At 36.4% G+C, this 13,823-nt stretch overlaps 1 protein-coding gene across 3 annotated transcripts in view; it reads left to right on the top strand.

Moving 5' to 3' along the window:
- The window catches only part of SDK1 (sidekick cell adhesion molecule 1), an 871,941-nt gene that overhangs the window by 337,804 nt on the left and 520,314 nt on the right, over nucleotides 1–13,823 (top strand). The window lies entirely within an intron of this gene.

Genomic DNA, 13,823 nt, shown 5'->3' with positions numbered 1-13,823 from the left:
TATTTCTATTTAACAGGCTATACATGTTTAAATAGAAACTTTTAGGTTGGTAGTTCTCTGGAACTCTGAGCAATCAACAAAAACATTTCCAGCTGTATTTTTGAGTTGGCATAGGAAAGGATGGAATCATGGGGAAGGAAGGAGCAGCATGTGGGGGAAGAGGTCAAGGGGCAGAGCTGGAGATGAGGATAAGTCTGAAGTGCTACTCCACCCAGGAAGCAGCCCAGCACTGCCTTTTGAGGCTCAGTTTCTCCTCACAGGACTTGAGAGCTCCTGGGTTTTGCTGTTTCAGCTCCATTTCTCTACAGAGGTTGTTAGGCTGCTGATGCAGCTCTGAGTAGGACAGAGAGCTGGTGGTGCCCACAGAACCCAAGAGGCTCCGATGGAAACAGAAGTCAGCAGTGCCATGCTCTCCGAAGTGCTCTACGGGGTGGGGGAGGCCGGGTCATCTCTCTCTCTCTCTCTCTCTTTATTGATTGCCAGTAGTGAGTGTTCCTGTGAAACCCCTGCTAGCTTTCCTTTTCCCTAGGCCAGTCAGAGGACAGGCCACCCTGGGTTGCAGCCTAGCACAGGAGCAATGACTGTGTGGTACTAGCTCATAACTCTTGTTTTTGGCCTGGCCCTCCAGCGGCTGTTCCTTATCACCCCACACTTGATTTGATTGTTTCCATGATCTGCTCACTCTTTAAAGACATTTGAATTTGTGACCTCCTCTTAAATTATTAGGTATACCTTTTAAAAAAAAAAATATTATCTGCTTTGTGGGGGAACAATTTAGCCATAATTTTAAATTTATTTGTCATGAACTTAAGTATCTCTAGGTTAGAATCTCAGCTCCACTCCCTGTTAGCATTAGCATCGTGGCCTTGGGCAGGCCAGCTGTGATTCTACTATAAGGATCTGCAAGATGGGGTCAATCACACCTCCCTTGGATTATTGTAAGCATTGGAAGATTCTAATGTATATAAAACAGTATATTTTCTGGCTCACAAGTAATCCTCTAATTAATCTAGTCAACATTCTACAGTATTATTATGTGACATTATGGGACTTGGTTTGTTAGTAGGGGAATAAAAGCAAAAATTAAAATGGAAAACTTAGAAATGAGAACCATGTGTAAGTAGTGGATTGGAACAGTAGGTGATTTGAGTTGAAGTACTTGCGACTCAATTTACTATCTCTGTGACTTTGGAGAAGTTAACCATTTTGTTCTTATTTTCCTCATCTGTAAAATGGGTGTAATAAAACACCTATCACATTCTCATGAAAATTAAATGCAAAATGTATGTGCTCTAGGAAGAAAGCAATAATGTTTCAAAAGAACCCAGATTGTTCTTCCTAATAAAAAAGAATTAGTGCTGTGACTGGGCTCTGGGGCCTATGCCTGCAATCCCAGTGACTCAGGAGGCTGAGGCAGGGAAGATTGTTCAAGGACAGCCTGGGCAATTTAGTGAGACCCTGTCTCAAAATAAAAGGACTGAGAATGTAGTCAGTGGTAGAGCACTGCTGGGTTCAATCCCCAACACCACAAAAAGAAAGAAAGAAAGAAAAGTAGTGATGTAGAAAGTGTGTAACAGTGGTTCTCAGAGTTGGGTATATATCATGGATAGTGGAATAGAAAATTTTTGGTCTAGATCTTCAGTTTCCTTATATATATTGTCTGGAACTAGGTTGTCCAAGAACATGCCTTTTGTGCAGCCTCCTTGCCAGTTGTCTTTTCCTATCCCTGTTTAATAATTTCTCCCACTTCACAGAGGAAGGGTACACAGGTCCATTAGGTGTCTTCCTGTGGGACTACACCTTAAGGGTGCAAGATTGAAAAAGAACAATATTGAAGTTCTATTTATTAGGCTTCCTTTCAGTAAAAATGGATAAGACATATGTCAAATCATAATATTATTTGAATTCTACTGGATGTATTTAAAACAGTTGTGTAACAGTTTTGTTTTGAAATCACAAAATGAACAAGTATGCCACTGTTTTATGCAAATTCTTAAATTTATGATATAAGAGTTTTGGTGTTGACTTCAAAATTCTTGAGGTGTTTTGTTTTGTTCTGCATTCCTCCTTTCACTTGCAAATTTGCCGGTTCATTTGAAAAAAGCCTTGATAGGCCACCACAAGACAATCTCTGTTGGCTGTATTGAGCAAGAATGAGGGAGTGACTTATTACGTATAGGCCATTGAAATGAGACAACTACTTCACTACATTGCACTGGAAACTTGATAGAAAGAAATGGGTGATTCTGGAGGAAGAATGGTTTGGGGTAGATGTGATGAATTACATTCTGTTCACTGAGGGCTTCAGGTACTCAGACGGATTATCAAGAATCCATCATATTTTGTCATAATTTTTTCAGGATATAAAACCTGTCCAAAAATCTTACGCTATTTTTTTCCAATGACTCTTTTATCTACTTTCTTCTAATAAGCACCTTCAACTTTCATATATAAGTACCTTCATGTATTAACCTTTGTGAGACCTTTCTAACCCTCAAATTGGAAAATGTGGATTCTTTATGAAAATGGTACCTGTTTCTTACCTGAAAGTGAGACCCTATTATTCTTTCCCTGGTGTTAGTTATGACAATGCTAATCTTAAAAACAGCAAGTAAATAATTTCACCTTTTCCAGCTTCAATTAAAAATAGCACTTTCTTTGCTGTTTCAGTGCATTTCAAATGTTACATTTCATGTGGATAATCTGAATTTAAGCACAAGTGACACCGGCAAATTGATAGTAGTTTCAATAGTTAAGCCAAGGTTGTATGAGTGTCTTAGGTGGATTTGCATCTATTTTTTCTAGAAAACATTTACTGTAAATCATTTTATACTTTGGAAAAAAAAATGTCATGCTTATATTTAATGTGTGTACTTGTGTATGCATGTGCAAAGAATTCCTTAATGTCAGCACAATATTAGTTGTTATAAAGAGAAATAATTGGATACTCTAAACTGCTGCATATCTTAAAATTTTCTTATGAGACCTCTCTCTCTTTCAATTCTATGACACTCCAACAATAGAAATTTCCAGTAAGAATGTGAATGATTAAAAGGAAAGTTATTTTTCTTATGTTTTATAAAAAGGCAAAAAATTCACAATATCAATAAAAATTAGTAAATGCCTGGGAATAACTTTTATAAGAAATGAATAGAACCAACATGAAGAAAAGTCACACAAAGCCACCCTGAGAGATAGAAAAGAGGATCCTGGATAGGAAACTAAGGCATTGTAAAAATGCTGTTTCCTGTGAAATTATTGTAGAAGTTTAACCTGTTATCAGTGGGTCTCTTATTAAACCTACTATCAATAGGATATTTTAATAAAAAATGCCAATGAGATTTTTTGGTGGGTAGTTTGAGGAAATTGTTCTCAAGTACATCTAGAAATATAAGCATAAAAAAATATCAACAAATTGTAAAACATTAGGTGAATAATGGGGAGGAATTCTCCTTTCTAGGCATGAGGACATATTAGAGTCCCACAAAAATCACAAGTTAGTAGTATGAAAATAAGTATTCCACAGGAGAGTTTTTAGCCAGATCATGATCTACATAAAAATACATGTAATCAAATGAATGCAGATTAACATTCAAGCTAATGTGGGCAGGGCAAAGAAACAAGGAGGAAGGCCTACAAAGGCATGTATTATCAACCTGGGGGTCACTGTAAGTGGCTGAAGCCCAGTCGCACTTGGAACTTCTCTGGAGCCTTATGAAATGCATCTCAGAAATGTCCACCCTTATGCATGACTGTGAAAGATGTTTATCAACTTCCATATTTGATAGATAAATATTGGCCCTATGGTCACTGGCCTTAATTTCTAATTAGTTCAAGCATTAGTGCTCAATTAAACATTCTAGATGTGGCACCAGAGAATCCCCAGGAAACATGAGGCATGGTGGAGACACTTCTGCTGCCAGTTGCACTGGCATTAAGCCACTCCAGACTACATGGAACCGCTGACCACAGCAGTGGCTCAGGCTAAAGGTAGAGCCAGGAGTATAGCATTGAGTCTGTTTTTGAACCCCTCGGGTCACCTGTACCTACTATTAAGGGCATCAAAGAATATCCTCCAAGAGATAATTAGCTACAGTTTCTACAAGGACCTCTTTTAAGAGAGTTAGGATAACAAGCTATTTTTCTTATTTGTGCAAGTCTTAAGACTCTATTTGATCCTATATTTCTCTTTTATCCCTATCCCATTCTAGGTATACCTATCTGCCATCCAGAACTCCAGTTGATCTGAGGTGCTTGCTGGTAGCTTGATCTAACCTTTACCTCTGCTTTTAGTTGCCTTGCTTTTTTGGGGCCATGGATGTTGTCATTGCAGATGATCTTGGGAGCTGTAAGAGAGACCTCAGTGAATTCCCTCCTCTTTTATACCATTTGGCACCAACCCTGTTTCTTAGGTAATCAGGTTAGTTGCCTCCATAAAAGTAATAACTAGCCAGGTGTGGTGGCACACGCCTGTAATCTTAGCAGTTCTGGAGGTTGACACAGAAGGATCTTGAGTTCAAGGCCAGCCTCAGCAAAAGTGAGGTACTAAGCAATTCAGTGAGACCCTGTCTCTAAATAAAGTACAAAATAGGGCTGGAGATATGGCTCAGTGGTTGAGTCCCCGAGTTTAATCCTTGGTACTTCACCACCCCCACCCCCCCAAAAAAAAATAAAAGTAGTAACTAATTTCTTGGAGCTCTCCTGGCATGCAGAAGACAAAGTGGACCAGGGTCAATTTTAGATTAAGGTTCTCTGGTTTTTTTCCTCTATGGCCTGTAGGATACACTTGCCCTTAAGAACCAATATCTCTGATACAAAAGAGCTTCATGTTGAGAAACACAAATAGGTCCCTGGAATAAGGCCATTTAGATCTTGATCCCTTAGTTATGGTCACTGGTTCAACACATATATCTTTGGAGAATGGTGTCAAACACTACACAGTGTTATTCCAAATTCCATGTTCTATTAGCATGACTATTTCTAGTCGATGTTATAAATAGTGTGACTATCAGGTCCCCTGTCAAGCATCTCTTTTCGCACCTCCTCCTTTAAGTGAAATAGTTCCACATCTGGGGCAGTGCCGTGCAGGCTGCCAGGCTTATAGATTGAATGTTGTGTACGTCCCCAGATGGTGGTTTTGGCTGAGTCAGTGAGCTCGGAAGGCAGATCCATATCCAGAACAGATATCCAAGTTTGATACCATGTTGGAAGGGGCAGATACAATCATGCAGTCAAGTGACCATTTAGAGAACAGTGCTATAATGAGGGCTCAACATCCGTCTGTACTATTGTCAGGTTTGCATCTAACAGTATAAATGCCAGGTCAGCTTTGATAAGGAGAAGTCAGTTCTCTTGCACTCCATCATGGCCTCAGGCCTTGCCAGTGTTGTTAATTTGATCATGTAACACTTCAGTGGTATGAGGAAATCTAGATTACTTCCACACTTGAGTCATCCTGTCTGGTGGATTGTTGAATACCTTATTGAAAGTGGAAACTCTCTAGTGTTATTAAAATATCCATATTTTATATCCATCTCCATTGGTCTATTGACAAGTGACTCTTTCTTTTCCCTTCTTTCTCCTCCTAGGCCTCTTCCCCGTCAGCTAAGCATTCACTGTTGCCCAAGTATCTTTTTATATCAATTTTCAAGCCATTCCTTTTTCAGATCTCCCTGTCCAAAGATAAGAACCAAGTGTATTGCCTACCCTTCTCCCTTCTTGAGAGGATATTCCTTCACTGTGTTCCTTTTGACCACCTGTAAGACAGACTATGGTTGTGGCATCTCCATTTTCAGCATTGAGGTGACATTATATAAACCCAGGCCCAGTGTAACTGCCCCATCAACTGGTGAGGCCTGAGTGTAGTTGAGAAAGTAGCCTTACTCTTAGGATTACCTAGCTTTGATAATAATTCCCTTATAACAGTTACCTTCAGTTGCATGTTTTCTTAATACCCATGGTTGGGCTTTGGTTTATACTAAGCTCACTAGGAGTGCTTTTCAGTGCATGTAGTTCCCTGTTGCAGAAGGCATGATCATGTTCTAGAACATTAAGGATCTGTGTTTAACTCTTCTGTAGGGTTACTAGAAACTCCTCACAGTATCCTTGTTCACAACATATGTCTCTGGTAATGTCTGGTAGGATGGGATATGTGACTCAATTGGAAGGGTTACTTCAGAAATGCAGTCTAATCCTGGTGCTGACTCCTCCCTTATTCTGGGCTCCATTAAGTCTAGCATCCTGGGCTAAGATAGACTAACAGGGATCAGATTTATGTGAATCAATGATAAAGCTCAGCGATAGATAGGAAAGAATTGTTTGTGAGACACTGAATATCAGGCAATGAAGGATGGTGATCTCTGAGAGCTGAAATACAATAAGTTGAGCCCTGTAATTGCCTTTATCTTGCTGCCTTGAAAGAATTTCCAGGTCATGACTCAAAAAAGAATGCAGGTGAAATGTGGCAGACTTGTGAAGTTAAAGAGATCTGAGGATTTGGAGACATTGAGCCAGTTAAATTTTCCCAGATTGGGTATAAGAAAGAAGGAGCTGCATGAAAAAAGGATTCTGGAGGCCTTGAGTATTCAGCAGATCCTTCATCATCACTTTTTAAAAAATATTTTTATTTTATTCTAATTAGTTGTACATGACAGTAGAATACATTTCTACATTTTTGATAGATAATACATAGAATATAATCTGTTATTTTTCTGATTATACCTACTGCATGATCACACTGGTCATGCAGTTATACGTGTACATGAGGTAATAATGTCTGTTTCACTCTACTGTCATTCCTTCCCCCATACCCCTTTCCCTCCTTTCACTCCTCTACCTAACATAAAATAACTCTGTTCTTCCCTATCCCACCCCCGTAATTGTGAATTAGCTTTTGCATATCAGAGAAACCATTCATTTTTGGCCTTTGGTTTTTTGGGTTTGGCTTATTTCACTTAGCATAATATTCTCTAACTCCGTCCACTTACCAGCAAATGTCAGAATTTCATTCTTCTTTAAAGCTGAGTAATATTCCATCATATACATATGCTACATTTTTTCTTTATCCATTCATCTGTTGAAGGGCATCTGGGTTGGGTCCATAGTTTATTGTAAATTGAGCTGTTATAAACATTAATGTGTCTGCATCACTGTAGTATGTTGATTTTAAATCCTTTGGGTATAAACTGAGGAGTGGGATAACTGGGTCAAATGGTGGTTCCATTCCATGTTTTCTGAGAAATCTCCATACTGTTTTCCATATTGGTTGCACTAGTTTGCATTCCCACCCAGCAATGTATGAGTATACCTTTTTCCCCACATCCTCACCAACACTTAGTGTTGCTTATATTCTTAATAATTGCCATTCTAATTGGAGTGAGATGAAATCTTGGAGTAGTTTTGATTTGCATTTCTCTAAGTGCTAGAGATGTTGAACATTTTTTCATATATTTGTTGATCAGTTGTATATCTTCTGTGAAGTGTCTGTGCAGTTCCTTAGCCCATTTATTAATTGGGTTATTATTATTTTTTTGTGTTAAGTTTTTTGAGTTCTTTATATATCCTAGAGATTGATGCTAACTATGACCAGGCCAAGGAAAGAATGCCTCAGAAGAGTAGAGGTAGTAACTCCCATGCATGCCCAGGAATGGATAGAGGGCCTGTCCTCACCAGCCAAACTGAAAAGCTTCAAAACTTTTGGGACTATTGACTAGAATACAGAGATTGTCTTGAGTTTATGAAGGGGAAATATTAGTCCTAAAATTACTCCTTCAGTCCTGCCTAGCAAGTCTTAAGAAACAAAACCCCAAATGATCACATTGCTTCCAAGTATCTTTACAGAATCAGAGAACAAAACTTGGAAATACTTATAGGAAATGCAAAAATATCCAGTACTCAACAAGGTAAAATTCACAATGTCTATAGTCCAATCAAAGATTATCAGACTTGTAAAGAGACAGGAAAGCCTGACTTATAAAAAGGAGGAAAATTAATATATTGAAACCAAGCTGGACTGAGCCAGATATTAGAATTAGAGAAAGACAATTAAACCACATGATTATTTTATATTGTTAGAGTTGGATCTTGAATGTCCCCCAAAGGCTCATTGTTAAAATGTTTGGTTCCCAATGCAACAGTGCTCAGAGGTAGGGCTTTTGACAAGTGATCAAAGCATAAGGGTACTGACCTCATCAGTGTATTGCTCCATTGATGAATTTGTAGTCTGAGTGGACTACAGGGAGATGGTGGAAATGATAGAACCCAGTTGTTGGGGCATGTCCTTGGGTACCGTATCTGGTCCCTGGCCCTCTCCCTCATTCCTGGCTGTCATAAACTGAGTTCCTCTGTCATACCCTTCCATCATGATATTCTGCCTCACTTCAGGCCCAGGGCAATGGAGCCAGCTGACTATGGACTAAAATCTCTGAAACTAGGAGCCAAAATAAATCACTCATTTTAACTTTTTTATTTCAGGTGTTTTGCCACTGTGACAAAAAGCTGACTAACACACATATAATCTAAGTAGAGCCATGAAAGATATTTAAAAGATATAAATCAAACTTCTAAAAATGAAAACTATAATATATCTGAGATGAAGCAAATATTGAACAGGACTATCAGATTAGTCATTGCAGAAGAAAATATTAATTTACTTAAGGATTTAGCAATAGAACTATCTAAAATAAGAGGCATAATAAAAAACCCACAATGAAAGAGCATTAACAAGTTACTAGAAAACTTCAGATGGTATTGTATGTGTAACTGGAATTCCTAAAGGAAGGATGGGGAGGAAAAATCCTCAAAGAAATAATGCTAAAATTTTTCCAAATGTTGAAAACTACTAAATCACAAATCAGCAAACCACAAGCTGGAGTTAGTAGCCAGTGCAATACAGTAAGAAAAAGAAATAAGTCAACCATATTCAAAAGAAAGAAATACGGCTCTCTTTATTTTCAAGTGTGATGATAATCTATGCAGAAATGTCATACATGTAAAAAGCTGCTGATGAGTTCAGCAGTGTTATCAGATATAAGATCAATATATAAATATCAATTATATTTCTGTACACTAGCAAAAATTTAAAATTTTATTATTGTTACAGCTGGCCCTCTGTATCCACAGGGTGCCCAGGTTGAAAAATAAATTTTTTAAGAAAGTGTCTATTCCGAACATGTATAGACATTTTTCTTGTCATACTCTAAATAATATAACAACTATTTACAAGGCATTTACTTTGTATCAAGTATTGTAAGTAATTTAGAAATGATTTAAAAGTACATGGTAGTGGACTGAGACAGACATCATTACCCTATGTACATGTATGATTACATGAATGATATGATCTACATCATGCACAACCATAGAAACGAAAAGATGTACCCCATTTGTATACAATGAATCAAAATGCAGTCTGTAAAAAGAAAAAAAGAAAAAGAAAAAAAGAAGTACATGGAATGATATGCAAATACTTTGCTCTTTATGTAAGAGACTTGAGCTCCTGTGGATTTTTTGTATTGGGTAGGGATATCTCAGGGTCATTCCCCACAGAGATACTGAGTGTCAACTATATATTGTCACATATATATGTGTAAATACACACACACACACACTCTTCCATATGTGACAAAAACATCTGAAATACATAAAGGATAAATCTAACAAGTGATGTGCAAGATTTTTACACTGAAAACTTCAAACATTGCTGAGAGAAATAAGACAGTCAGTTGACAGATAAACTGTGTTCTAATTTCTGAAGACTTACTATTTATTAACATGTCAGTTTTTCTCAGATTGGACCCATGTCTGTATTCTTTAGTCTTGAGATCTGGAGGCAAATCTCCAGGTTAAAATTTTGTCACTAAGCCAAGAGGAATATCCTACATATTGTTTATTTTTGTCGTTTTTAAATCTCCTGAGCTTTGTACTCACGTAGAAGAGCCTATTTATTTGAGAACTGTTTTCATAGCTGAAACAACCAGTGGGTTTCTTCTTTAACCACCCAAACTCATCTGTATATTTGTTGGTCCACTCTGTGGAGTGCCAGACTTACAACAGGTTATATTTTGGCTGCATTGAACTAGTCTTGCATGCTGTAACCAAAAAAATAGAATCCCATCTAGACCAAAGCTACTTAATTTGTTTCTTGGTTTTTTTTTTTTTTTTTTTTTTTTTTTTTTTTTTTTTTTTTTTTTTTTGTGGTGCTGGGGTCGAACCCAGGGCCTTGTGCTTGCTGTTTCTTGATTTTGAATGGTTGGAAAGGTAAGCATAAAATTTTCAGTCTAATTTTGGCCAGTTTTTTCTGTATCCAAGACTTATATTTGAAAGTCCTTGAATTAACAGGATGAATTTCTAATTTTGAAGGCATTAAGATCTTCTGCCTTTTATCTGTAAAAAAGGGGAAAATAAACTTTGGAAGGTAAAAGTGGATGGGTGGACTGTTGTTGCTCCAAGTTAAAGTAACCAATAGTGACTCCCAAGGCTTATATGGTATGATCTTGGGCTATATTATTTGATTTAGATGTCTAGTATTAATGTAGTATGGCCTCATGTTTATGTCTTTCCCACAAAATTGTGTGTTGTTTGTGTTTATTACTGGCTTTAGTGTGACTGTCTTTTCAAGTCCATGTAGTTATAATAGATAACAAATGTTTCTGGATATCTCTGAAGTAGAATTAGTATTAAGCTTTTCAAGGTTTTTTTTTTTAATTGGAGATGGTTTGGATTTAGATAATTAATCCCTCTTGGTTCTTTTATCAGGGGATCATTGTGAAATCTGAGTGAAGAACTTTGATCAGAATGACCAGACTAATTTGTAACATGATTTCTTGTTGACAAATACCTCTAAATGAGACAAGTAAAAGCTTTTAAAATTATGTTTTGAATTCACTTATTCTTATGTGATAGTATTTACTCATTTAGTCCCTTTTCCCATTATGTCTTAATATGGATATTTTTAACTGTGTAGAAACTAACATTTGCATTCATACTTTAATTCAAGATAAAATTGTCACAATTTTTTATGTCCACAGAGATTCTGGCATTATAAAGAAGTAATTGGAGATGGAAAAAGAGATTTTTTAACCATAAAAAAATCAATGTCTTCTTTCCCAAAGGTTTTCTGACATACCATTTCTTACTGACTTAAGAAATTATTTAATTCTAATAATGCTAGATTTGACGGAGTGGCTCCAGTCATACATCCATGTTTCATTTAATGCAGATTTTACCTTTCCTGCCCTTGCTTTGATTAAACAAAGGCAGAAATGAATGAAGAATGAATTGGCCCTGCAATATTATTGATGTTAGTGAAAATCACATAAACCAGAGATACAGATACAGAGTCTTAGGGAGCCTTTTACATTTCAATATTAACTCTATTTTCTTTTGTGGTTTAAAAATTTTGTTATGGGTACATTACAATTTTACATAATACTGGGATTCACATTACTTATTCATACATGCATACAACATAGCAATATAATTTGGTAAATTTTGTTCCCCCGTACTGCCCCTTTACCTCCTGTGTGCCCTCCCCCTGGTCCCTTTCCTCTCTTCTACTGATCTCCCTTAGGTTTTCTCGAGATTGCCACTCCATATACATCTTTCCCTCCCCCACCTCCTTTCTCTCTAGCTCCCATATGTTAGAGTGAACGTGCAGCTCTTAGCTTTCTAAGTGTAACTTATTTCATTTAATATATTCTTAAGTTCTATCCATTTTCCTGTAAAAAACATAATTTTGTTTTCCTTCATGGCTAAAAAAAATTCCATTGTGTATATAGTTCACATTTTCTTTTTTTCTTTTTTTTTCACATTTTCTTTATCCATGTTTTCCTTTCTTCTGTTGAGGGACACCTAGGCTAGTTTTATGACTTGGCTACTGTGACTTAATGCTGCTATGAACATAGGTATGCTTGTGTGAAGACTGTGATTCTTTAGAGTAAATACTGAGGAGTGGTACAGTGGCGCCATATGAGAAACCCCATGCTGATTTCCATGGTGGTTGTGCAGTCCCAACAGCAGTGTAGAAGTGTTCCCTCTCTCCCACATCATTCTCCAGTATTTATTATTATTTGTACTCTTGATGCCTGCCATTCTAACTGGAGTGAAATGAAATCTCAGTGTAGTTTGATTTGCATTTCCCTAATTGCTAAAGATAGAGAGCATTTTCTCCTTTATTTGTTGTCCATTTATATTTCTTATTTTGAGAAGTGTCTGTTTAGTCCATTTGCCCATTTATTGATTGGGGTATTTGTATCCACATATTTCGGTAGAGCGCTCTGTCTCTACCAAGACTTGTAGAATGGAGACCTCTCCAAATACAGAGTAATTGTTCAGATCATAGGCAGAGCAAGCATACCAAATGTCCACTCCAGTGGTAACCAGGCAATTACTTATTTTTGGACTGAAATGATCCTGAGACTGCTTCCTAGAGAAATTCCTGGGTCCCTCTATTAGTCCATTCAGAGTGCTGGTTCATAACTGAGGTATTCTCCTTACAGTAATGGGCATTTAAACCCTTGGTTTTATTGAAGTTACCTGTTCAATTTTCTTAACATTATTTCTTATAATGAAGTAGCCCTGGTTCATTCTGTTAGTCTTGTAGAGTTCTGCCTTGATATAGAGAATACAAACATTCCCTGCTGTGTTGGTTGGAAACAGGAGCAGGCATTTCCTATAACTTAGAGGCATATGGTGCTAAGATTTTATCATACTTTCTTATAAAGAGCCAGGAAACTTTCTCTGCTTAAAAATGTGTGTTTATAAACAGTAGACTTACGATGAATATTCCCATCTGTTAGGTGAACATAATTTGTATAGGAATTCTGGTAATAGGTGTAAGACTTTGCAACTTTTTTGGATTGTTTTTCCCTGGTGAGACATTAGACTAAAGAGATGATACAAAACAGCATATGCCTAATATTCAATTTTGTATCTGTTTCTCCCTTTTGCTTGAAAGTGCTGCTATTTTTGTGCATTAGTACATAGGATTATTATAGAAATCCATAAGAATTTAGATCTATTCAGGACACTGCAAAAAAAGTAGAATTAAAAAAATTATGTAATAAAATTGTTCTTGTAATTTTTCAAATATGTTCTTCAGTGACCTACTATTTCTTTTCTAAAAACTTGTGCTGATTTTGTTTTAACTGAATCTCAAAACTCCTCTTTATTAGAATCACAGTATATAATAATCAGGCTGCTCAGCCTTCTAATTCTGATTTGTAATTTAAATAAATGGAATTGACTATGTGTTCAGTTTGATGTTATTCTGATTGTCTTCATTAATTAATTTTGTTTGAGATGAACTACTCTTCATAATAGAATACATTTTTTAAGAAAAGCTCAGTAATATTTTTTATTATTAAATATTTTATAAATCCTACCATAGGATCTGAAGAACAATTTCAGGGGGAAAACATTTTGATTAATATTTGCTTAATGTCAAATTACCTGTATTTTCCAAATGTTTTATTCTCTTAAAATTATTCCTATCAGTTCTTTTTTCAGAATAATTGGACCCTTTTGAATAACAAGAGCAATTAGTTGAATATAAATGATTTCAAGGTATGCTTGGAACTGAACAAATAACGCGTACTACATGCTTTGTTTTTTACTTCATTTTAAAAATGCTACTCTTATACTTTGTAAGGGGACGTATTTTTTATTTGTAGGTAACTATTACCAGAGCATCACTTTTATAAAGGAGGGCATCTCTGTGTTTTCTCCTCTTTTTAAGAATATAGGTTTATCATCTGATCAGATTTTAGCTCTTTTCTCTTTTTCATAGTAAACACCTTCCTATATGTGTGGAGTATTCAAGTATT

Source organism: Sciurus vulgaris, assembly GCF_902686455.1.
Source record: "Sciurus vulgaris genome assembly, chromosome: 18".
NCBI lineage: Eukaryota > Metazoa > Chordata > Mammalia > Rodentia > Sciuridae > Sciurus > Sciurus vulgaris.
The sequence above is the reverse complement of the archived record's forward strand: the minus strand, read 5'-3'. Positions and strand labels throughout refer to the sequence as shown.